We start from the raw sequence: 24,652 nt of genomic DNA, 5'->3' as shown, positions 1-24,652 counted from the left end.
TCAAGTCAGTAGCAATCACCTCCATGCTTATAGAAGCCCAGATTCAGAAGGTGGCATGAAGGTGCTCCACCACATTTACTGGACACATTTGAAACCTGCCCTGGAGACTACGCGCAGCTCTTCTCATAGAATCGTAGAATTGTTGAGTTGGAAGGTCCCCCAAGGGTCATCTAGTCCAGCCCTCTGCCATGCAGAAATCTCAGTGAAAGCATCCATGGCAGATGGCCACCCCACCTCTGCTTAAAAACCTCCAAGGAAGGAGAGTGTTCAGTTTCTGTTAATTGGTTCTCATGGGAAACTTACAGATTCTTGATTCACACAATTAAGTGTCAATTTACTCTTGGCAGAAAGCCAAGGTCTGCCTGACCTGGAAACTACTCTCTGATTGGTTAACGGCCAGCACTGAACTCTGTTATCTAGGAATGCTAGCACAGTTGTTTCTTGCTGGGTGTTAGGAGTAGGAGTGCTGTGTATGGTTGGAGAGAGAGAGAGAGTAAGGATTTATTTTGCTTTGCTTTGTATGCAGAAACTCTGCTGCTTTTATTTTCTTTTAATAAATCCTGTAAATAGTTATTCTACGTCTAGCCGACTAGTCATTTCCACCTCAACTAGCTTCTGCGCTGTGCAGGAAAACTCTGCTACGTTTGGGCTAAAGCCACTAGAGCTATGCCTGACACTTCAAAATTCTAAGGGAGAGTTCACAACCTCTTGAGGGAGACCGTTCCACTGTCAAAAAGCTATTACGGTACTATTCTTGTCATTTACAACCACGTGTTCGGGTCCTCCTTTCCAGAGCAACAGCAAACAAGCTTGCTCCATCTCGCTCCTTCTCCTCACCCCTGTCGGCCACTTTTAACTGGAAAGAAAACCCAAGACATTTCGAAAGAAACCAGCCCTGGGGGACCCAGCAACCTTCCCACAATGCGAAGCTCAGTTTGCATATGCCCTAGGAAGAAGCACGCCTAATAATGACCGAGAGATGCACATTTCGGGGAAACGTTCGCAGCTGCCGCTCCCCTAAACTGTGTCTAGGGCAAAGGCAAGGGAGAGGGGACTCGTTTCCATTGTCACGGCAACCAGCCCCCCCCCCCCGCACATGATAATGTATCTTTGCATGTGGATGTCTGCACTACACTATTTTCATCAGATGCACATTGGGACGCGAGGGAGTCTGGGCCCAGTTGCCTCAGCAACACTACGTCTCAGTGCAAAGCGAGGGAAAGTAGTAATTAAAGCTCCCCCCCCCCTCAGCCAGTGGGTTAACAGGAAATGAGTAATTAAAGGAAAGTTAAGCATCAGTCTGCTATGCTGAACAGGAAGTAATGAGAGGAAGGAGCCAAAATGAAGGAGCTTCTAATTAAAGGCATAGTAGCCCCCCCCCCCCCCAAGAGCTAAAATATCACTCAGCTAGTCCACTGGAAAGGCCAGCACTGTGAACGTATTTTCAGTGGGTGTGGAGTATGGCGTCGCCACTACACGGGTATGAAAGAAGACGGGAGAATAAAAGGGAAAGCACTGGAGTGTAACAAACCACTTAGACTACAATAAATTGTGTAGTCTTTAAGGTGCCGCAAGATCGTTAACTTCCTTCCTGTGACCCAAAGCAGGCATGGCCAAGCTTGGCCCTCCAGCTGTTTTGGGACTACAATTCCCATCATCCCTGACCACTGGTCCTGTTAGCTAGGGATGATGGGAGTTGTAGTCCCAAAACAGCCGGAGGGCCAAGTTTGGCCATGCCTGCCAGTGTAACTGTGGTTTAAAACGGCTGCAATAATCCTCCCAAATGATCCTTTTGAATTTTATTTATCTCTAATTAATTAACAAGATTTTTCCACCAAGGCAGGTACAAAAGGGCCACTTTTGATTCCAGGTTCTCTTCCCCCCCCCCCAAGACTCAGGAGATCTCTGCACATGAGCACATTCCCCACACCTAAGTCCCTTCCTGGATCACGAATGGGAAGAACAAGCAAAGCAAAGACGGGCGTGTGCCAAGAAATCATGGCACCAACTAAAGTGTGCATGAGCCCTAAGTCAGCTTCCTACACTCCTGGAGGAAAGGGAGAAAGTGTGTTGGCCTTCATCCATGCTCTGTGCCCTGGCCATCCTCAAGCCCCCATTTTGACCTGGGCTAGTTCACTCAGTCAGAAGAGAAGACTCCCTGGAAAAGACCCTGATGTTGGGAAAGATTGAGGGCACAAGGAGAAGGGGACGACAGAGGACGAGATGGTTGGACAGTGTTGTCGAAGCTACGAACATGAGTCTGACCAAACTGCGGGAGGCAGTGCAAGACAGGAGTGCCTGGCGTGCTATGGTCCATGGGGTCACGAAGAGTCGGACACGACTAAACGACTAAACAACAACAACAAAGTTCACTCAGTAGGGTATGAGACTCTTAATCTCAGGGTTGTGGGTTTGAGCCCCACGCTGAGCAGAAGACTCCTGCAGTTCAGAGACAATATGACCCTCGTGGTCCCTCCCAACTCTGCCATTCTAGGAAACGAGTCCTCAAGCTACCATGGCTTCCCATGTCATTTCTGGCCAAAAAGAGCCAGGATCCCAGGAGGAGAATCATCATGATGAGCCTGGTGGGCAAAGTAGAGAGGAAGCAACATCCGCTGCCCCATTCTTGGGGTGCCAAGCCTCTTGTTCCAGAGGTCTTCTGTTTCTGAACTGCCTGGGTGACTCAATGGACACCCTCCGGGAAATGTTTTGGGGGCCTTCCACTGAGGTTGCCTCCGGCAGGTCTCCTCAGAAAACTCATCAGACACACGGTCCAACTTCCCAACACGGCGCAGAAGGCGGGGAACAGGCACTCCATTGAGCAGCACCAGAGCAGGGTCCTGAGGGAGGCAGGAGCTTCCTACAGCACGGTTGCCATAGCAACAGGTAGGGCTCTTAGCCCAGGCTCATAGCTGCCAAGTCTCCTGCTGAGAAATGCGGGATCAGCAGCGGCGCGGCACCGGAAGTCGCTTCTACGCATGTCCGGACATGCGTAGAAGCGACTTCCGGTGCCGCGTTACCCATGTATGGGCACTGGAAATCGGGCAGCGCCGGCACCGGAAGTCCGGACATGCATAGAAGCGACTTCCGGTGCCGCTCTACCCATGTCTGGGCACCGGAAATCGGGCGGCGCCAGGACCCAAAATGGAGCCTCCATGGCAGGTAGGAAATCCGGGGGATTTACGGGATTTCCCCCAATCCAGGCTGCCAGCGGGAAACGGTTTAAAATATGGGGGTTTCCCACGAAAAACGGGAGACTTGGCAGCTATGCCCAGGCTGCCTGCCATCCCCAGCATCTAGGGCGGGGCAGGGGACCTCTCATACTGCACCATAGCTGCCAAGTCTCCCGCTGAAAAATGCGGGATCAGCAGCGGCGCGGCACCGGAAGTCGCTTCTACGCATTTAAAATACGGGGGTTTCCCGCGAAAAACGGGAGACTTGGCAGCTATGTACTGCACCCCCTACCCTCTATTCATGAAGGTGCAGCGATGAAGGTGGGAAGAGGCTGCAGCAGAGACAGACAGAAGGACGTGAAGCAGGTCTGTTGTGTTGGTTTTGCGGAGGGACCAGCTTCGCTTCCTCCCCTCCCTCCTCTGTCGCCAAGCAGCTTCCTGAACTCTTCCTACCCTAGATGCTCATTGTAAGAACTGGTACCCGAGTTTGCTTTTTTCCTCTCCCCTACTCGTGCCTTTCTCCTTTTGTGCCGTGTCTTTTCGGCAGAAGGCACAAACCTGTCCTTTTTAAAAACTGACCTTGAATCTGGAAAATCAGGGCTCTCAAGTCCGATTCTGGAAGAGAGGCCCCTGGGGGAGGCATCTATGCCAAAATGCTTCTCGGCCCAATATTTCCTCCACCCATCCGGTTGAATGGAATTATTCCACCCCCTCACTCCAGGGAAAAGCAGGCAAAATAGGACTCCCGCCTCAAGGGCAGCACTAGACCCTGAGCCCCCACTCTCTGACTTTCTCATGCGCACAGCCGACAACGCATCAGGTCCTCCGGACCACATAATGGCTTTGGAGACAAATGGGCAAATTACTCTCTCTGTCCCCTTGGCTTAGATGAAACCCGAAGATCCAGCGTCCGAGGCATTAATCCACCCAGGGGGCCGTGTGGGTAATAAATTAAATGCTTATTGCATATGCATCTTGTCGTTCCCCGGCTCCTCCTAACTGGGAGGGAGATTTACGAGTTTATTATTGGAACCGATAGATTAAATCTCTTCGGAGGAGCATAAATTATGCAGATGAGCTGGCGTTGCGATAGGAAGGAAAACATCCAGCATGTGATGACAGTTCTGGGTGCATTTTAAACCTTCCCAGAGGCACACTAGGCTCTAGCTAGGTGCACATTTATTGAAAGTGAGCATAGTACAAGGGATGGGGTGGCTTCCCCCAAACTGGCGCCCATCAGGGGCTCTGTAATTCCCATCAGCTCCAGCCAGACTCGTAGGCCGAGCTTGTAGGGCACCAGGTTGGGGTAAGTGGCTGTGCTCTCGCTAACCCAGCCGCAGAAAATAAGACCCAAACCTTGGGGCTGCTACTGGTCAAAGCAGACAACGTTGAACAAGATAGGGCAGCATTCGCACTCGGCACAACTAGCAGCATCATATGGCCAGATAAGAGGACGATTTCGCTGAATTTTGTGGATTATCCAATATGCCCTCGGAACCAGCGTGGTGCAGTGGACCTGGTGCTGTCGGCCACGGACCTGGGAGAGCAGGGTTCGAATCCCCACTTGGCCATGAAGCTCACTGGGTGACGCTGGAGTCAGTCACTGCCTCTCAGCCTAACCTACCTCGCACGGTTATTCGGAGGACAAAATGGGGGGGAGGAGAACTCTGTACACCACCTTGAGCTCCTTGGAGGCAAGGTGGAATACAAATGCAATACTCGAATAAGCAAATAAACTGATTCTCACACCACCCTGCAAACCACCCACTGAGAGGGTGTTCTGCTCCCCCATTCAACAATCCTAAGAAAAGGTCAGTTTGCATTGGCTTTGTCCTCCTGGCATGGCAGAATCATGGAAACATAGAATCATAGAATCATAGAGTTGGAAGAGACCACAAGGGCCATCCAGTCCAACCCCCTGCCAAGCAGGAAACACCATCAAAGCATTCTTGGCATATGCCTGTCAAGCCTCTGCTTAAAGACCTCCAAAGAAGGAGACTCCACCACACTCCTTGGTAGCAAATTCCACTGCCGAACAGCTCTTACTGTCAGGAAGTTCTTCCTAATGTTTAGGTGGAATCTTCTTTCTTGTAGTTTGAATCCATTGCTCCGTGTCCGCTTCTCTGGAGCAGCAGAAAACGATCTTTCTCCCTCCTCCATATGACATCCTTTCATATATTTGAACATGGCTATCATATCACCCCTTAACCTTCTCTTCTCCAGACTAAGCATACCCAGCTCCCTAAGCCGTTCCTCAAAAATATGATCAGGAGAAGAGGCTCCTGAGTGCTCGGAACTCGTTGGAGGTGCAACCCAAATGAGTTTCTGTTGCTAGTATCCAGAACCCTTGGGTTCTGCTGCTGGTGCTCGTGACGTCCACCTCTCTGGAGCACCTGCCACAGCCGTTGCTGCTCTTGCCTGCCCCCTGCGAGCTCCGTGCGTTCTGCCGGCTGCAGCACCTGCCGCTGTGGGTTTTCACACAGCCAGAGGCATCTTCGCTTTCATCTTCCCTTCCTTCATTGCCATGATTAAAATTTAAGTAGCACACAGCTTCGTTGCTCTGCGGCATTCTTTGGACTCAATACACAAGGACAGCGGAAGAGCCCTACATTTGGATCAGGCCACACCTGAGCGCAGCAGCACTCGGACCATGTGCAGTGCCCAGAAGCTGGCAATCTTGGCGCATGCAGCCTCCGACAGCAGAGGCAGAATAGCCAGCACAGCCAGCAGCTGCTGATAGCTTTATTCCACTCCGTTAATTTGTCTAATCCTCTTTTAAAGCTGTCCAAAAGTTGGTGGCCGTCAGCATTTCTTGTGGGAGCCAATCCCCTACATTAGCTGTGCATAGCAGATCACTTCAGAACAAGTAATAATAATTAACAGTTTTATTATTTATACCCCAAAGATCTGGTTCGCTCTCATCTCAACCCAACACAGATCTTCCCTTACATTTTTGTTGGTCTTCATTGTTTTAGCAATGCGCCCCCCAAAATTCCCTTTGGGCACCCTTTATTGTAACTCTGCACTTATCCACACTTCCGCTTGACCTGTGCCTAGAAAAGAAGGGTCTGGGGGGGGGGGTTCTGCTTGACCCGTGCTTTCTAAGAACGGATCTGAGCAGTTTTCCCCTGGCCCAGCAACTTCCCCAGGGGAAACCCGCTCTTTAGCTCTGGATGGGAACAAATGGCAAAATTCGGAAAACCTGAACTGCTGTTTGCTCCAATTGAGCGCTAAAGAGCAGTTTTCCCAAAGGGAAAGCAGCAGAACGAGAGCAAGTGAGGATAAGCCCTTTATCTCAGTGATTCTACCATAGGCCCCGGATAAGTTGGGCCGACGTGTAGAAGGCACAATCCTGCTCACCCACCTTTCTTCCACCCCAGCCTTTCCCATGCTTATGCCCTCCAGATACTGCCTGAGGTTGATGGAAGCACGACTGTGCCCGCTGGAGGTGATAACAGCTGAAGTCCAAAACATCTGAAGGGCACCAGGTTGGGGGAGGCTGCTCTAGCCCATCTCCCAGGCTGTCAGGAAGCAACCCTTACCAGAGAAACAGATCTCCTTCCCTGCAGGGTCTTCAGAAGCAAGATGGACCTGGTTTGCCTCTTGCTATGTCTCCAGCACAATAACAACAGCCTATTTACAGCAGCCACCACCTCTTCATGTAGCGGCTGGTATTCTGGGTGCTTTACATGAAACAAGACAGTAAAATAAGAGCCAAGCAAACACAGATTTAGAGAGACGATGAAGCAGAGAGGGGGAGAGGGGGAGAGAGAGAGAGAGAGAGAGAGAGAGAGAGAGAGAGAGAGAGAGAGAGAGAGAGAGAGAGAGAGAGAGGCACTAAAGGCAGAAGCTGGCAGTTGAAACCTCTAAAAGGATCTCAGGGAACGAGAGATTTCTCTGCTGTCACAGAGAAGGAGGGTCTCAAGGCATGATCGTAAAGACAGGAAAGGGTTGTGACTGCATCAATGGGCATTAAACTGCATCAATGGGCATTAAAATGGCGGGTGCAATTCTACATATGCAAGGACTCATTTATTTATTTGTTTGTTTGTTTGTTTGTTTGTTTGTTTTATTTGTTTTATTTGTTTATTGAATTTATATACTGCCCTGTAGCCAGAGGTCTTGTCCCACTGCTTTCCCCCAGGGAAATTGCTCTTTAGCTCTCAATTGGAGCAAACAGCAAAATGAGTTTCCTGCGGGTTGCCATTGATTTATTTATTGCATATTTATTTATTGAATTTGTATGCCGCTCTTCATCCAAAGGTTTGGAGCATAAATGTTGGCTCCGATTTAGAGCCAACGAACGGCTTTTCCCCAGGCTACTCAAGTGCTTTTTCAAGGCAAAGAGGCAGAGGTTTTGCAGGATGAAGTCAGCTCCTACACAGAAAGGCCTGATCATGGAACAAATCTGGAAACTCAGTGGCGAGATGGTGTCTGAACAAGAAGAACCACCAGGGCAAAACCACAAACACTGGTTTCTTGTATAGCCACAATCTCCACCATTCGAGGCCTTTCAAGCCAGCATGTTTTGATCTCCCCGAAAGCCATCTTTCAATATGCCGGGCGTCTTGGCTTTTTCTTTTCAGGGGACCTTAACATTCCTCATTGAGCTTGTGAATGGTTCAACAGTGATGCATGTCCAAATCGCGGCTTCCTACCACATCCTAAATGAGTATCCTTTGCCAAGATTCGCTGAGATTCTTTGAGTTGCGGTCTAGATATGCTTGTAATTAAATTTTTCAGCATCTGCCAATAACTCTGGGAAACCCCGACTGATTTAAAAAATAAAAATCAGGATGGACGGGGCGTCCCTAAGAAAATGTTTTGCGGGAGTTACTATCAGAAACAGCCATGGTTTCCTGTGGAAGCCCCGGGATGCTCTAGAACAGGCATGTCCAACAGGTAGATCATGATCTACCGGTAGATCCCTGGACGTCTGCGGTAGATCACTGGTAGATCACTTGCTCCCCCCAAAGAAGCTGAACTGTGGCTGCCCTAAAAAAAGCTCAACATCTTTTCCCTGCACCCCTAAAATGACCTGAACCACAAAAAACAGGGCTTTCCTTCCTAAAAAAAAAAGCTCAACGTCACTTTCTTCCCTAAAGAAGCTCTTTTACAAATTTTATGTGAACCCCCCAAAACAGGGCTTTCCTTCTTTAAAAAAAGCTCCACAACTTTGACCTGAACCCCCAAAAAGGGGTAGATCACTGCCACTTTTTAAACTCTGTGAGTAGATCATAGTCTCTTGGAAGTTGGCCACCCCTGCTCTAGAAGAAAGGAAGGAATATTCAATATTTTGTTCTTTGGTCCCTGGAGGAGGAGCCTTCGTGAGGATGACTGAGACTATGCTTGTAAGGCTATGCCTAGAGTTTCCAAGAAGGGTTGATTTCTGAAAAAGAATCTTGCCAGGGCTGGAAGGTGCCTGGAATTCCAATCTGAAAAACCCTGCCGGCTAATCCCAGTGACCTGTGGGTGGGCCCTGGCTACCCTGCAGGGAAGGAACGGCCATTGGCACATGGTCAGAAGCGCTGCCATCGTTCATCATTATCCCTCCATGTACCTGGGCATGGAAACAAGTTGCAGGTCCAAGCTTACAGTGCCCCTGGTGGGCTCTGGGTCCAAGAAAACCCCAGTTCTACCCTGGCATCTGATGCCAGGCTGTTTAATCATAGAATCATAGAGTTGGAAGAGACCCCAAGGGCCATCCAGTCCAACCCCCTGCCAAGCAGGAAGCACCACCAAAGCATTCTTGACATATGCCTGTCAAGCCTCTGCTTAAAGACCTCCAAAGAAGGAGACTCCACCACACTCCTTGGTAGCAAATTCCACTGCCAAACAGCTCTTACTGTCAGGAAGTTCTTCCTAATGCTAATGGGCACTTCCATTATGGGTGATATCCAGACCTTGAAGTCCTGCTTCCCTGTCTTTCACCAGCCTCCGGCCTCCACAGAGACACAAAAGCCCCTCTTTCCTTAAGCTCCACTTCCTCTCCCGCCTCCTCCTCCTCCTCCTCCCTTTAATGTATGACGAGGGAGTAAATTCAAACTGAAATGCATCACGTCGAGAGCAAATGCTCACGTAAGAGAAAGCAATTGTTACACAGAGGGAAAGAGAAAGCGGCAAGAGGGAGAGAGAGAGAGAGAGAGCTCCACTCTGCCCTTGGCTCCCTCACAATGCACCAACATAATTCTGTCCCGGTTTACAGATTCTGCAAGACTCTCGGCCTGAACTACCTGTCAATTCAGGTTTAGCCAAGTTTCTTAATTAGTTGCTTTTTTCAGCAAGCGAAGCAGGAGCTGTCTAATTTACACAAGCGACAAACATAACAGAATAATAAAGAAGAGCTTATGCCTATTTCTCAGCCCCAAACCGTTAATAATGCCAAACTCCTCCATAACAAAGCTCCCACTTTTAGCAGAGAATTAGATTATCTGAGCCAATGCAACCCCTGTAATGTAAACATTGTGGTTTCGCTGGGCGCTTCTGCCTGTAACCGAGATGGGTGCATGCGTCGCTCGCGGTGGGTGGGACGGAGGACACGACGAGAAGCCAGTTTTTCACCAGGTTTCAGAAGAGGAAGGAAAAAAGCCCTCTCACCGCTCCCCAGAAGATGCAATGGGAAGATCCTCTTTGATTGCTGGCTGTCTTTCCCGGAAACCATTAAATGCTTTTGGGGAAGGTGAGAGGCTGGGGCCCCCCCAGTCTTCAAGATGCATTTTGCCACCCCAGGATCCCTCCCATTGCTGGCCCGAAGGATGCTGACCTATAATGCTCAGACCAGGCCATGTCAGTGCACAAGATTGCCCATGAACCCAGTGCCGCCTTGGACCAGTCCTGGGTCGAGGAGGCTGCTTGGCAGGGGGGAGTAGGTGGGATTTTGACAACAAGCCTCCTAACCCCTTGGGCCGAGGCTCAGCCTGGCTGGATACAACCTCTGGCCTCCTTTAAACAATGCAGCCTGAGCCCAGCGCTGGCTTGGCGGCAGCTTTTCCTGACATTCTTCAAGGCCCCCTGAGCATCTAAAAAAAAGGTGGAGGATTCCAGGCAGGAAGCTGCAGCCCCACTTCAATGGAACGAGAACAGCAGTTCTTCCAGAGGAGAGGAGCCACCCATGGCTGGCGCCTCAAGGGCAGGGTCTTGCCAGCTCAGACACACTGCTCTCTCTCTCTCTCTCTCTCTCTCTCTCTCTCTCTCTCTCTCTCTCTCTCTCTCTCTCTCTCTCTCTCTCTCTCTCTCTCTCTCTCTCTCTCTCTCTCTCTGGGTTTCCCCAACATCCCATCCCTGGCTGAGACACGCGAAGCTCAGAATGCACACCAGCCCATTCCCCCTCTTTCCGCCTCCCTCTTCAATTCCCCCTATATTGAACAGTCTGATTGCCAGCCTCCCGGGGCAGGAGGGCCTCGCCTTCTGCAAAGTGCCACACTCATTGTGGACTCTGCGAATAAACTCAGTAGCACAAGCACAAAACGAGGCATCTTTGCCCTGCAAAAGGAGGACTCTGGAACAGGAAGCTCATGATGCTCTTCAGACCCAGAATAAGGAAGGGATAAAGGACGCGTTTTCTCCCTCCCTCCAGCCTTTCCCTGCTCCAGGGCCACCGGGCTGCCAACCCCACACCTGAGCAGGTCCCCTAGGCCTTTTGTAAGTCCATGCAAGTTCCTGAAAGTGGACTTGGTAGCAAGCAAGCAGTGAGTGTTCGGTCCTTTCGAAATTGGTGTCATATGTTCTTGGTAGGGCACCCCCAGAGACAAGCCTAACCCATGCATGCCATCTTCAAGGGCAGTCCCACAGAGAGTGCATTACAGTAGCCCAGTATTAATATCATAATTAATAATAATAATAATAATAATAATAATTTATTAATACACCAGCCACTCTAGACGGCTCCCAACAGAATATTAAAAACACAATAAAACATCAAACATTAAAAACGACCCTAAACAGGGCTGCCTTCAGATGTCTTCTAAAGGTCAGGTAGTTGTTTATTTTCTTAACATCTGGTGGGAGGCTGTTCCACAGGGAGGTTGCCACTATCAAGAAGGCCCTCTGCCTGGTTCCCTGTAACTTCACTTCACGCAGGGAGGGAACTGCCAGGGAGGAGCAAAACCATGGAAAAGCTGCGCCCACAACTTCCCAAGCTGCAAATCTGCTCCAGAAGGATGCTAGAGCACCAATGGCAGTAAAATCCTCAGCGTGGTCAAGGGGGACCAGCTGGGTTACAATTCCTTTTGTCTCTCCCCCAATACAGATCATCTGCCGGGCAGCCAAAGTGGATTCTGTCCCAAAACCAGGCCTGATCCTAGACTGGGATGCGTCCAAACTTTTTTCAAAGAGGGCCAGATTTGATGAAGTGAAGGGCCGACCCAAGTTGTTAACCTTGGGCCACAGGGGTCAGATGAAACTGACTGGCCAGCTGGATTAGGCCCCCAAAATAGACTTTGGACTTGCCTGCTGGTCTAGACAAACTGCTTCGTCCAGTTCTACTGCCACTCAAACACCTTTCCTAAAAACAGCAACTGATAGTCAAGTAAACGCTGCAAATATTGCAATATTTCTGCTCCCTTTATTCAGCTCTGCCTTTAGAACAGCCACGCGGCAAACTGCTGGGCTTTTTATGGAAAGCCGCCCCCAGGATGGGAACGAGCAGAGAAAGAGAAGACTGAAAGTGGGGGGGGGGACAGGATTGAACAGAGAGTCACCTCTGCCAGGCAGCTTGCAAAAGAAACTCTCCCCCAAGTGGGGGGGGGCTGCTCCTGTGGACACTGAGCGGAAGACGCTGGGCTTGAGCAAGGGTTACAATTACAGGTGGGGCGGGAGGCAGGAAGAGGATATGGGTGGAAAGTCACACACTCAACACCCCACAGGGCTGCCAGCCTCTTACCAATCTCGCATCTGCCCCAACCGCTTTGCATGGCCACCGCAGACCCGTCGGTGGCGAACCCAGAGACGCACATGGGGGGCGGGGGCGGAATGAGCAACAGCGACGTTTTCAATCTTTAATGGCCTCCCCGCGAACCTTCCTTCTCCGATAACAGTGTCTCCCCTGGCGACCAGACACAGGCTAAGATTACGGGCCAAGTCCAGGGGTTGCTTTCGGAAGTGATGGGCAGTTGCCCGTTTCCGTCTCTCCTGCATGGGTTGCAGCTACGCAGCTGGGAATCTTCAGAATGCGGTTCGTGACATAGCAGAGACACTCTGGGAAGGGGACCGTGTGACCCTCGTGTGAGCGACCTCAGGCCACTTCGCTTCATGCAACTGTGGTCGGACGTGGGCCTTTGGTTAAGTTCATCCACCTACCAGCTGTTTTCTCTCTGACCACAACCCATGTACAGAGTGAGACCTCTTGAGCTGCCTGCAAGAGGAATGGGGTTTGTGGGTGTGGGGGCAGAATCCAGAATGCATTTGCCTCCTGGCAGTGACCACATAGGAACAAGTGTCAGCAGCGCGTGGGCCAGTTCACCAGGAAAGGTTCACCAGGAAAGGGTCTTTTTTTAAGCAGAGCCCGGTGAACAGCACAGTCTCAACAGAGGGGCCTCTGCCCTACGGTGGCTGAGCAGAACCCCCCAGAAATCTCTCCAGCAGACCAAGATGGAAAATCACTGTGCCTCTCCATTTGCCTGCAATTGCACGAGGATTGACGTCGCCACTGGTCCATCCCTTGCAAAGCTATTGTACTACCAACCTTACTGTATGCTTGTGAAATGTGGACCACTAATAAACGTCATCTCCATCTCCTCAAAAGATTCCATCAATGGTGTCTCCGAAAAAAATGTACACATCACTTGGGAAGACAGGCGAACTAATACCAGTGTACTGGAAGAAGCAAAGATCACCAGTGTTGAAGCAATGATTCTTCAACATCCACTTCGTTGGACTGGCCGTGTTGTACAGATGCCTGATTATCATCTTCCAAAGCAACTACTGTACTCTATTCCGAACTTAAAAATGGAAAGCATAATGTTGGTGGTCAACAAAAGAGGTTTAAAGACTGTCTCAAGGCAAATCTTTAAAAATGTAGTCGAACACCAACAACAGGGGAACACTGGCCTGCGAGCGCTCCAGTTGGAGAACAGCCTTTACCAAAGGTGTCATGGACTTTGAAGAAACTCGAACTCAGGATGCAAGGGAGAAAGGTGCTAAGAGGAAGGCATGCTTGTCAAACCCTCACCGGGATCAACTCCTGCCCGGAAACCAATGCCCTCACTGTGGAAGGACGTGTGGATCCAGAATTGGCCTCCACAGTCATTTATGGACTTATGTTAAAACCGTGTTTATGGAAGACAATCTTACTCGGCTACAAGGGATCGCCAAAGAAGAACTGAGACGCAGATCCGGTCTTCCCCACTGGGCACAGAGAGGCATTGATACTGCAACTCACACAGGCAGACAGCCTCCCACAAGCCCTTGCCACCCACATGCCAATTCTCTCACTAGGGCACGGAGCTGACCCCCTGCGCCCATATGCAGCCACAACATTTGGGTCATCCCTCACTCTCACCTTGACACACTTTCTCCAGTGCACTTCTGGCTGGCACAGCAACGCAAAAGTACTTCCTACTTTTTGCACACTCCTGCTAACCCTGTGCATGCTCCTCTGGGCACCCTGTGCCAGGCACCCTCTCCTTGGCACACACTTCCCCCTGCCTGCCTGCCTGCCTGCCTGCCCAGCTGCAACTGCCATCCTAGTGCAGAACACTCCTGGTCAGAAGTTCACATGCTGACTGGGGGTCTTCTAACTATTCCATGCCCACCTTGGCCAAAGTGCCGCCTTCCTCCCCATCGCATGCCACTCACTTTCTTCCGGCGAGTGAGTGGGCCCCATTCCGCCCTCTGCTTCTCCAGTGCCCACACATGTCGCTTCTGCCTCTTTGCCCAGAGTTTGCCAGGTGCCCGTGCAGTGTGCCAAGGGGCCGTTTGGACTAGCCCTCCTGCCCGGACCCTACGGGACCCTTACCTTTGGAGGAGAGACCACTGGTAGTTCTGGGGTGGGCTGTCAGGACCTGAGCAAGCATAGCAGCGCTTGCTGCTCCCTCGCTTGCTGGAGAGTAGGGAAGGAGGGAGGGAACAGGGGGGCGGATGGAGTTGGGGGGGGGAGAGAAAGAGAGAGAGAGAGAGAGGGAGGGGGAGAGAGTGTCTGGAGAGGAAAGAAATCAGAAAGATAAATTTTCTGCTGCGAACTCAGCCCCCTCGGCAGCCTGGGGAACAGAGTGTTAGTTTAAAGTGTTGTCATGGCAACGGGGGTATGTGTGATTGGGGGGGGGGGTGGAGAAGCAGGAAAAGTTCAGAGCTAGCTGCTGGCTGCCTCTCCAGGCTGCAGCCAAGCTGGGCCAAGCAAGAAGGCAGGCAGGCAGGCAATAGGCAAAGATGGAGGGATGGATCCCTGGGTGAAGAAGGGCCAAGCCTTTGGGGAGGGGGCATTGCCCCTTTCCCACCCCCCCCACTGAAATATTTGTCCGGGTCCCTCCCCACTCTTGCAGGAGATTGGTGCTGGTCTCAGACTCACCAGGAAGTTACAGAGTCTGGCCTGGAAGGAACTGATGGTTGCTATGGAATCGGAAGGGATGGGCACTTTGTGCATGCTCCAGAGAAGAATCTGCTGGATCAGGCCCATGGCCCACCTAGTCCAATATATTGTTCTGACAAGCGGCTGCTCAGAGGGATACCAAGCAAGCCTCTTTTAAAGCCATCCAAGTGGCTGGCCGTCTCTGCCTCCTGTGGGAGGGAGTTCCACAGGTTAACTATCCATAACATCTGAAGGTTGCCAGGTTGGGTGAGACAGATCTCCAGCCCCGGGACAATGTTGGGCTTGCCCGAGTGTCAGTAACGGCTGCAGGAAAGGAGTCAGAGCACCAGAGTCTGACTTATGCCAGGTGCCCTGCAAATGTTTTAGTCTCTAGCTGGACTCAAGGGAGCTGTAGTCCAAAACACCCAGTGGGCACCAGGTTGGGGGTAGCTGACCCAACACAACATGGTCTGTGCTGACTGGCCGTGGCTTCCCAGGGGTTTCAAGAAGAAGGGTTTCACGGGATCATAGAACTGGAAAGTTGGAAGGTACCCCCAGCGGTCATCTAGTCCAACCCCCTGCAGTGCAGGGTTTCCTGCTACTTGATCCTTTTCACCGGAGAGGATTTAGGCCGTGACCTTCTGCAGAGAAGGAGACACCCGCACTGAGGCATCGTAGATGATGGCCTGTCACCTTACGAGGCAAGTCCAGCAGGGACCTTTTGCAGCGTGACTGGCAACGAGGCACTCATGCTTCTGCATGAAACATCGCTGTCCAAAGACCAGCCTGCCGGTCATTTGTTGGGATTCCTGCATTGCAGGGGGGTTGGACAAGATGACCCATGGGTCCCCCCAGCTCTGCAATTCTATAATTCTATGAAAGCCTTCAAATACAGTTTCAGGGTGGTCTCAGCATACCTGCCAAGTTGCTGTCAGAGAAATAAGGGACCGGGTCGGAAATAGCAGACCGGAAGTAGCGCTGCCGCCATTTTGGAACTGGGCGGAGCATGCTCAGAAGTGACTTTTGATGCTGCTTTGCCCAGTTCCAAAATGGCCGCCGCGCCAGAAGTCGCACTGCAGCCATTTTGGAACTGGGCAGAGCAGCATCAAAAGTCGCTTCTGAGAATGCTCCTCCCAGTTCCAAAATGGCCGCCGTGCCAGAATCAACCAGGAAAAACCCAAAAAATCCATTTTTTCAGCTGGGAACAGCTGGAAAAACGGGGATTTCCCGGGGGAAACGGGAGACTTGGCAGCTATGGGTCTCAGCCTTCGCACACACGCCACTGTGAAAGCTAGGAGGTGGCAAAAGGAAGCAAAAGAGGAAAGAAGGGCATTTTGGGGTGCCAGAAAGTCTGTGGGGTTTTCCATGGGAGAGTCGCACACGCAAAGGCCCATTTATCCAAAGGCTGCCTGGTTAAGCTGAGCACCGGGACTTGCCAGGCACTCCCGGCCTATTTCAAGCACTCCATGACATCGAAACTTCCCGAGAAAAGAAAAGGGAGAGCGGAGATCCTCCGGAAGCTGAATCAGAGTCAGGGACGCCATTCCCCCACCCAAAGCCTTCCTGCCTGTGAGCAACAGCGGATTACAAAGATGGCTCCAGGTCTGGGGAAGGTGGGGGCTTGGGCAAGATCCTGTCTAGTCAGCCCCAGTGCTGGATTTACATTTAAGCTAAACAAGCTAAAGCTCAGGACCCCACTCTCTTGGGGGCCCCCAAAAAAATTAAAGGAAAAAACAAACCCGGATGTACATTTCAAAAATATAAGATAAAAAAACAAATAAAATAAAACCTACATAAAGCAACAGTGTTTTGTGATGTGTAGAGTCCTATTTGCTATGTGCAAATGGCTTTATATCCTTACTAGCTGACCCGGCCACGTGTTGCTGTGGTTCTTTCCTGTGATCCCCCACCCTTTGAGGGATTTTTGCCCCCCAACAACGCTCTAGGAGTGGCCTGGATAGTTGTGTCAAAATTTCAGGACGATCGGTCAAGCGGTTACGAAGAAAAGTGTAGAACGCAGTTTCACGATTTTTACATTTATATATATATAGATTAAAAGCTTCCCTAAACAGGGCTGCCTTCAGATGTCTTCTAAAAGTCTGGTAGTTGTTTTTCTCTTTGACATCTGGTGGGAGGGCGTTCCACAGGGCGGGTGCCACTACTGAGAAGGCCCTCTGCCTGGTTCCCTGTAACTTGTCAGGCAAGTTTCTCTCGGAGATAATGGCAGTAGCTAAGAAAGGGAGGCTGGGGGAAGAGCCCTGGTGTGGTCACAGGTCGCTGAGATGGTTTTGGGGCTCGTCCAGACTTGCCCTACATCATTTCAGGACTTGGAAGCTGTACATGGATTTAACAGGCCTGAATGAATCAAAGAACTGCAGAGCTGGAAGGAAACCCCGATGTTGTCCAACCCCCTGCAATGCAGGAATGACTTAAACCAAGATGATCACCTCTGAATGTAGCCTTTCCCCACCCCATTGCCTCCAGATGTTTTGGACTACAACTCCCATCAGTCCCAGGGATCTTGATCATTACAGCCCGCAAATCCCCAGAGCTCTCACAACATCAACCTGCTGCCTGTGTTCAAGGGGGCATCGCTTTCCGAAACAGCACAGAAGTCTCCAGGGTGCTGCTCTTTCCCAAGCTAACAGAGCTTGCAAATTAAATGAGCAAAACGATCCATTTGGATGGCCGTACCTTAAGAGCATTATGCTTAACCATCCCATTTACTGGGGATATATCACTAGTTTCCTGGCCTCTGGCCCTGCTAAACTACTCACCCTGTTTTTGCCTTTGGAGAACGCCTTGTTAAACTTCCATTACTCGATGGTTACTCGAGCTGCGCCTCCTCGGGGTACAGCTGCGCCCTCCCCGTGGGGTCTGCCTCAGGGGGAGGGGGTCTTCAGCAGACCCCCCTTGTCCAGGCTCCTGCTGCATGTTGGAAGTCCAGAGCATCTCCAACAGAGGCTTGAAGACCTTCAACAACAGAGAGAGCCCACCCCTTCATCCCTCCAGCTCATTGATGCCTTGGATTAAATACTCTTAGGTTCCCCACGGACTGCCATTTGCAATAAAAAGTGGGGGGTTCTTTTGCAGGGAAAGCACTAAGGCAAAAATTTAAGGCACTCAGACAGGGTGTGTCTGTGCCTGTGCCTAGGAACGTGGCACAATAGGAAGTCCGGACGAGCCCTAAGACATTGCTAAACCGAGATCTACCTCCCTCTAACTCAGACCCATTAAATTTAGCACTACCCTCTTGATTTGCAGAGAAGAAATATTTCCCCCATTCTATGCGAGAGAGCCCTTCAGGCATTCGAAGAGTGCTTTAAAAGTGGATTAGACAAATTCATGGAGGGTGAGGCTATCAATGGCTGCTAACCTTGATGGATTCGTTCTGCCTCCACAATCAGAGGCAGCCGTGCTTCTGAATGCCAGCTGCTGGACGCTACTCTTGGGCTTGGGTTCTGACCGTGGGCTTCTCATTGGGGCAGATGCTTGACCGCTGCACAAACAGGATGCTGGACAGTGAGACCTGTTTAACAGGGGAACGGTGGACTCTCCTTCACTGGAGGTTTTTAAGCAGAAGTGGGGTAGCCATCGGTTAGGGATGCTGTAGGGCTCCCCCACATTTCTGCTCATCCCATGCCTAGAAAGGGATTTTCCATTTTCCCCAACACTTTCCCTGGGAAAACCCGCCCATTAGCACTGAATCAGAGTAAGTAAGTGTCAATCCATGGGAAACCTGATAACACTTGCTCTTCCTGACAGTAAGAGCTGTTCAGCAGTGGAATTTGCTACCAAGGAGTGTGGTGGAGTCTCCTTCTTTGGAGGTCTTTAAGCAGAGGCTTGACAGGCATATGTCAAGAATGCTTTGATGGTGTTTCCTGCTTGGCAGGGGGTTGGACTGGATGGCCCTTGTGGTCTCTTCCAACTCTATGATTCTATGCTCCGATTCAGCGGTAAAGATTGGGTTTTCGTGGGGGGGGGGGAAGTGGAAGAAGAAGCAGGTGTCCAGGTGAGCCCTTCGCTGCAATTCCCGCACTGCAGAGGGTTGGGCTAGAGGACCCTCGGGATCCTTTTTTGATTCTAGGACTAGATGGGCCGCTGGTCTAGCCCAGAGGTGGAAAGAAGTTAAAGTACTGACCATAGAAGAGTGGCAGACCAAGCTGATGGAATATGCTGAAATGGCAAGACTGATGGGAAAGATCAGAAACCGGGAAGACCAATTATTTATGGAAGACTGGAATAACTTTTTAACACATCCGAGAGACCACTGTAAAGAGTTGAAATCATTGGCAGGAATACTGTACAATGATACTTGTAAAGTAACATGAATTTTGGATGCTTTGGAAATATAATGGATAGATTACAGTAAAAGATGCAGGAATAAAACTTAGAAATGGAGCCCAGGGAGGGAGGGAGGTTTGAAGGTTCAAGAGAACCTTTTTTCTGTTTTGGGGAAATTGTTATGTTTGTTCTGTATAATCTTTGTGTAAAACTAATTAAATAATAATAATAGATGGGTCACTGGTGTGATCCAGCTGCAAGGCTCTTCTGATCATTTCATGATGAGAGTCAGCATGGTGTAGTGGTTAAGAGCGGTGGACTCGTAATCTGGTGAACCGGGTTCGATTCCCTGCTCCTCCACATGCAGCTGCTGGGTGACCTTCGGCTAGTCACACTTCTCTGAAGTCTCTCAGCCTCACTCACCTCACAGAGTGTTTGTTGTGGGGGAGGAAGGGAAAGGAGATTGTTAGCCGCTTCGAGACTCCTTAAGGCAGGCTTCCTCAACCTCGGCCCTCCAGACATAGCTGCCAAGTTTTGACTTTTCTCGCGAGGAAGCCTATTCAGCATAAGGGAAAATCCCTGTAAAAAAGGGATAACTTGGCAGCTATGCCTCCAGATGTTTTTGGCTTACAACTCCCATGATCCCTAGCTAGCAGGACCAGTGGTCAGGGATGATGGGAATTCTAGTCTCAAAACATCTGGAGGGCCGAGGTTGAACAAGCCTGCCTTAAGGGGAGTTGTCACAGTGACCGGATAGGGCTACTTCAGAGTAACGACTCTCCACCGCTCTGCATTTTATCTTTTTATTTGTGCTGCGTATTTACAGTGCTAAAGTTGGAGCTATTTACAGAGACACATCTTCTCAGCTTGAATCAGTACCTCCGAATGGCGTTTGGCGCGTCTTGCGCCAGCATAACAACTTGGGGAACCCATCCTCTTCCCCCGACGCTTTCTGCGAAGTTCCGGAGTTGGGGGGATGGGTCTGCCCCCCTTTCTTCCTCCTTCCTGTCCCACCTGGGACGATGGCTCTTCTACCCTGCCAGAGCCTTGGACCCCACTTCCTGTTTCCCCACTTGAGCTGGAGCTTTCCCTGCTTTCAGTCGTGCTCTGGGCTGGGCTGGAACTCAGGAGTGAAAGGCGGGATATCGTCCAAACTCCCCCCTCCTCCTCCTCTTCTTCTTCTGTTCCTCCGGTCCCTCTCCAGTCTTCTCTTCCCCAGGCTAAGCATAACCAGTTCTTTCAACCTTCCCTCACAGGAATTGCTTCCCTTCTTCACCTTGGCCAAGTGTATTGCCTTCCTCTGAACCAAGGAAGACAACATAGACAGTGCCCTGCTAGACCAGACCAAAGAAGGCCCATCCAACCATGCAGATGCTTCCAAGGGCCCATCAGGCTTCGGAAGTACAAAGGAAACAGCTCTTCCACTGTTGATCTGATTGTGTGTGTCCCCCCGCCCCCGCCCCCAGTGACTGGCAATGTCAGGTAGACTGCCTCTGAACTGGAGGTTCCCTTTAGCAACCATAGCTAACGGCCATTCATAGACCAATTCGTCGAATCAACAATAAGAAGAATATAGGGTGACACACACATCGCAACCCCGGCAACTGGTTCGGACCAAATATCCATCGGGTTCAGCATGCAAGACTGACCATCCAGCTGCCTCTGAGGGAGCCTACGAGCAGAGCAGACTGGCCTCAGAGTCATGCAGTTTGCACAGCTAAACACTGTTCTCCAACAGCAAGCTATCCAATCCTTTTCCGTTTCGTTGTATTTTTTGAATCCCCTTTGAAAGCTAAGGACCTGGCATCGTTAGAAGCCTCCCGAACCTGACAATGAAATCAGAAAATCTCTCAGAAGCCAGCGTGTGCCCACAAGGTTTTTCATAGAATTGTATAGAGTTGGAAGGGACCCCAAGGATCATCTAGTCCCCCTGCAATGCAGGAATGTGCAGCTATCCCGTACGGGGAATCAAACCGGCAGCACCACACTCTAACCAACTGAGCTATCCGGGCAGCACTGATTTGATGCCTAAAACAATCTGAAAGGAAGCCCAATCAACCATCCCCCAAAAGTCTCTTGACGAGGAACAATCCTTCTGGATCTGAGCGCCATTGTTTTGTGTTCCTTAGGCAGTTGCGTCGACCAGCAAATTGACACAACATACAGAGAATAAGGACCAAAAGCATATTCTGCAATCTCTCTCTCTCTCTCTCTCTCTCTCACACACACACACACACACACACACACACTCTTTCTCCCACACAGCGTAAACCGAGAACCTCGGTCAGCAACGAAAAGCCTTTGGGAGCACAAAAGTAATTCATAGGAGGAGATCTGGGCCCCAGCAAACACCACGTGAAAAGGTTAAGGCTGCTTCTGGCAAGGCGTGCGACAACAAAAGTCATTTCCAGCGTGTGTTATTTTACTTGGCTCTTTGAGAACAATATTTGCTGAGTCTCCCTCCAGAATACCCAAGCCTCTTGCTGTTTGGCTTCACTTCAATTGGACTTAAATGCTGCATGCAAAGAGTACGGACCTTGCGCTGAACCCAGCCACGGTTCTGGAAATGGAGTCTCCACAGACCTAACGATGCACAGCAAGGAATTTGCGTGAAGCTCTTGTTGGTACAAGGGCAGGGGAACCAACAGATGAGAAAGCCAGCCTTCCCCAACCTGGTGCCCTCCAGATGCCGTTGGATTGTAACTCTCATTGGCCCCAGTTGGCACAACCCATGTAGTTTGACTGAGCAAGGCAGAGTTAATCATCTGCCTTTTAGCCAGTTAACTCAATAATCTTAAAGAAATAGTTGCCTGTTATCCAAAGCTCATTGCACCTGTCTTTGGGCGGCTGTTGAAGGAAGGGGAAAGTAATTTTCAGGTTAATTAATAAAAGTGAACTCTAATTAGAAGGGGGGAGGCCCCTTTTAACATTGATTTCATCACACCTTCTTGTTACACCAACACGCAAGATAAATGCCATTCAATTACCTTCTCCTGTCATTGTCAAGACAAAAAGCAAAGGTGCGTCTTTAAACTGGGTACATCAAAAACAAATCAAGTGTCCTCACAGAACTGTAGAGTTTGAAGGGGTCACCAGGGGTCATCTAGGCCAACCCCCTGCAATGCAGAAATATGTCATCCAATGTGGGGCTCCAACCCACAAGACTGGGATTAAGAGTCTCATGCTCTACTGACTGAGCTATTGTATAGGTGAGATCAAAGCAGAAGCCTCTCCAGGGGCGGCAGCAGCCGGGGTGGGGGGCAGGGTGCTTGTGGGGTGCTGCCCATGGGATTCTGCCACCTGAGGTGACTGCCTCAGTTCGTCTCATGGGCCAGCCGGCCCTGCCATAAACCCAGAGGGAGCAAACTGCTGAGGGTCACCACACCACATGTGGACGGCTGTTCCATTGCTCACCTCGAAGCCCAGGGTCGAGAGGTTTGGCCCAGGCAAACGCCACTTGGAACCTCACCTTTGCTCCTGGGAACAACTAACCCTGTTCTGAATTATTCCCCAATGCCTTCTGCATTGCCGCAAATGACCTGCCCTGAGCCAAGCCCATCCAAAGGGCATAGGAGCTGCCTGTCCGGAGATATATATATTATTACATTTTCTGTTTTACAATTTTAAATACTCGTTTTTACACCCTTAAAATATCAACGACTTCCCTTCTTCTCTTTCCATGGTTCATTTTACATATCACAAATCCCTGCATATTTTACAAAAACAATACCATTCAGTATTCCATTATTGCATCCATCAAAATTTATTTACACTGTTGAAGTTATCTTAATGCTGCCAGCGTTTTCAGCTGTCCAAAAATTATTTCCCATACATTCAATAAATGTCTTCCAATCTTCTCTGAACGTATGTTCAACTTGTTTTCTGATTCTATATGTTAAATCTGCAAGCTGCGCATATTCCGTCAACTTAAGTTGCCATTCTTCTTTGGTTGGGACCTCGCTCATTTTTCATTTTTGGGCTAACAAAGCACAAGGCCACAGTAGTGGCATAAATAAATAACCTTTCATTTCAGTCTGAATTATCCCCAACAGAAAGGACTCTGGGTTTTTTTTTGGGGGGGGGGAAGTACTTTTAAACATTTTTTTTTAAGTTCATTATGGATTATTTCCCAATACTCTTGTTACCCTTTTACAAGTCCAGCAAAGAGGTAAAGGTAAAGGACCCTGGATGGTTAAGTCCAGTCAAAGGCGACTATGGGGTTAAGGCACTCATCTCGCTTTCAGGCCGAGGGAACTGGCATTTGTCCACAGACACTTTCCGGGTGATGTGGCCAGAATGACTAAACTGCTTCTGGTGCAATGGAACACTGTGACAGAAACCAGAGTGCACAGAAACACTGTTTACCTTCCCGCCGGAGCGGTACCTATTTATCTACTTGCACTGGGGTGCTTTAGAACTGCTGGGTTGGCAGGAGCTGGGACAGAGCAACGGGAGCTCACCTCGTTGCAGGGATCTGTCTCAAAGGGAAACCTTTAAAAATGTAGTATAAACACCGACAACTGGGAAACACTGGCCTGCAAGCGCTCCAGTTGGAGAACAGCCTTTACCAAAGGTGTCATGGGCTTTCAAGACACTTGAACTCAGAACGCAAGGGAGAAATGTGCTATGAGGAAGGCACGCTTGGCAAATCCACACTGTGATCAACTCCCGCCCGGAAACCAATGTCCCCACTATGGAAGGACGTGTGGATCCAGAATTGGCCTCCACAGTCACTTACGGACTCATTTTAAAAACCGTGTTTATGGAAGACAATCTTCCTCGGCTACGAGGGATTGCAGAAGAAGAAGAAGAAGAAGAAGAAGAAGAAGAAGAAGAAGAAGAAGAAGAAGAAGAAGAAGAAGAAGAAGAAGAAGCCACCCATGTCCCTTTATCAAATCCACCAAATGTGAAAAAATGTTCCCTCTACCTCATTGCTTCAAAACCTCATTGCATTAAAAGGCCCACGTTTTGCAGCCTTTGCTCACAAGGGAATAGCCGCTCCACCCTCTTGGTCAATTTCCAAGACCTTCTCTGGATGTCTCCCATCTCTACAGCATCCTTCAACAAATGAGGCAACCAGAACCGTATTCCAAGCATGCTCGCTCCATGGATTTGTACAGCGGCATTACTATCTCGGCAGTTTCACTTCCTCCCCCACCCCCACCCCCGTCCTAATATTTTTTATCTGATGCTTGCCATTTGCAGTGAGCTTTCCCTGGAGAAAACAAGGGAAGCTGCATGGCTCAGGGTCCAACAAGCCCAGCTCCACAGCAGCCTTACATCGGACTCCCATCCTTGCATCGCCACCACCTCCCAGTCCCGCAAAGGCCCTGTCCCTTACCTTGTAGAGGCTCACACTCCGAGTCCAGCTTCCCTCTGGACTCAGGATGGGCTCCAAGAGGAGAGCTACAGCTCCCAGCTCAGCCCCCTTCCTTCCTGCCTGCCTTCCTTCCTCCAGCCTGCCTGCCTGCCTCCCTGCCAGGAAAATAAAAATAAAAAAGGCACACACCATACTCTTAGTCACACCCCACTTCCCTCAGTTCCAGCCACGTTTTGTGGCATATTTGCCTAGCTGGAAAGGCAGCAATAGCAGGTCTGGTGGGTGGTTAGTGGTCCCCAGGAGGGATGACTCCAACAAGTGACTTCTGCTTTACTTTAAATGCTGTGAGGGTCCTATGTCCTTTTAAAATGT

General features: G+C 50.2%; 1 protein-coding gene across 4 annotated transcripts in view; it reads right to left on the bottom strand.

Moving 5' to 3' along the window:
• SHANK3 (SH3 and multiple ankyrin repeat domains 3) overlaps positions 1 to 24,339 on the bottom strand; it is a 419,062-nt gene extending 394,723 nt beyond the window's left edge. For all 4 annotated transcript variants that reach the window (XM_088676559.1, XM_060279323.2, XM_088676556.1 and 1 more), the window contains exon 1: positions 24,302 to 24,339. The gene's annotated coding sequence lies outside the window, so the exon portion shown is untranslated. The remainder of the gene's footprint in view (positions 1 to 24,301) is intronic.
• Between the last annotated feature and the right edge of the window lie 313 nt (positions 24,340 to 24,652).

This window comes from Zootoca vivipara, chromosome 9 (assembly GCF_965207765.1).
Source record: "Zootoca vivipara chromosome 9, rZooViv2.hap1.1, whole genome shotgun sequence".
NCBI classification, from domain to species: Eukaryota; Metazoa; Chordata; class Lepidosauria; order Squamata; family Lacertidae; genus Zootoca; species Zootoca vivipara.
This window is presented reverse-complemented; position numbering and strand designations above follow the sequence as displayed.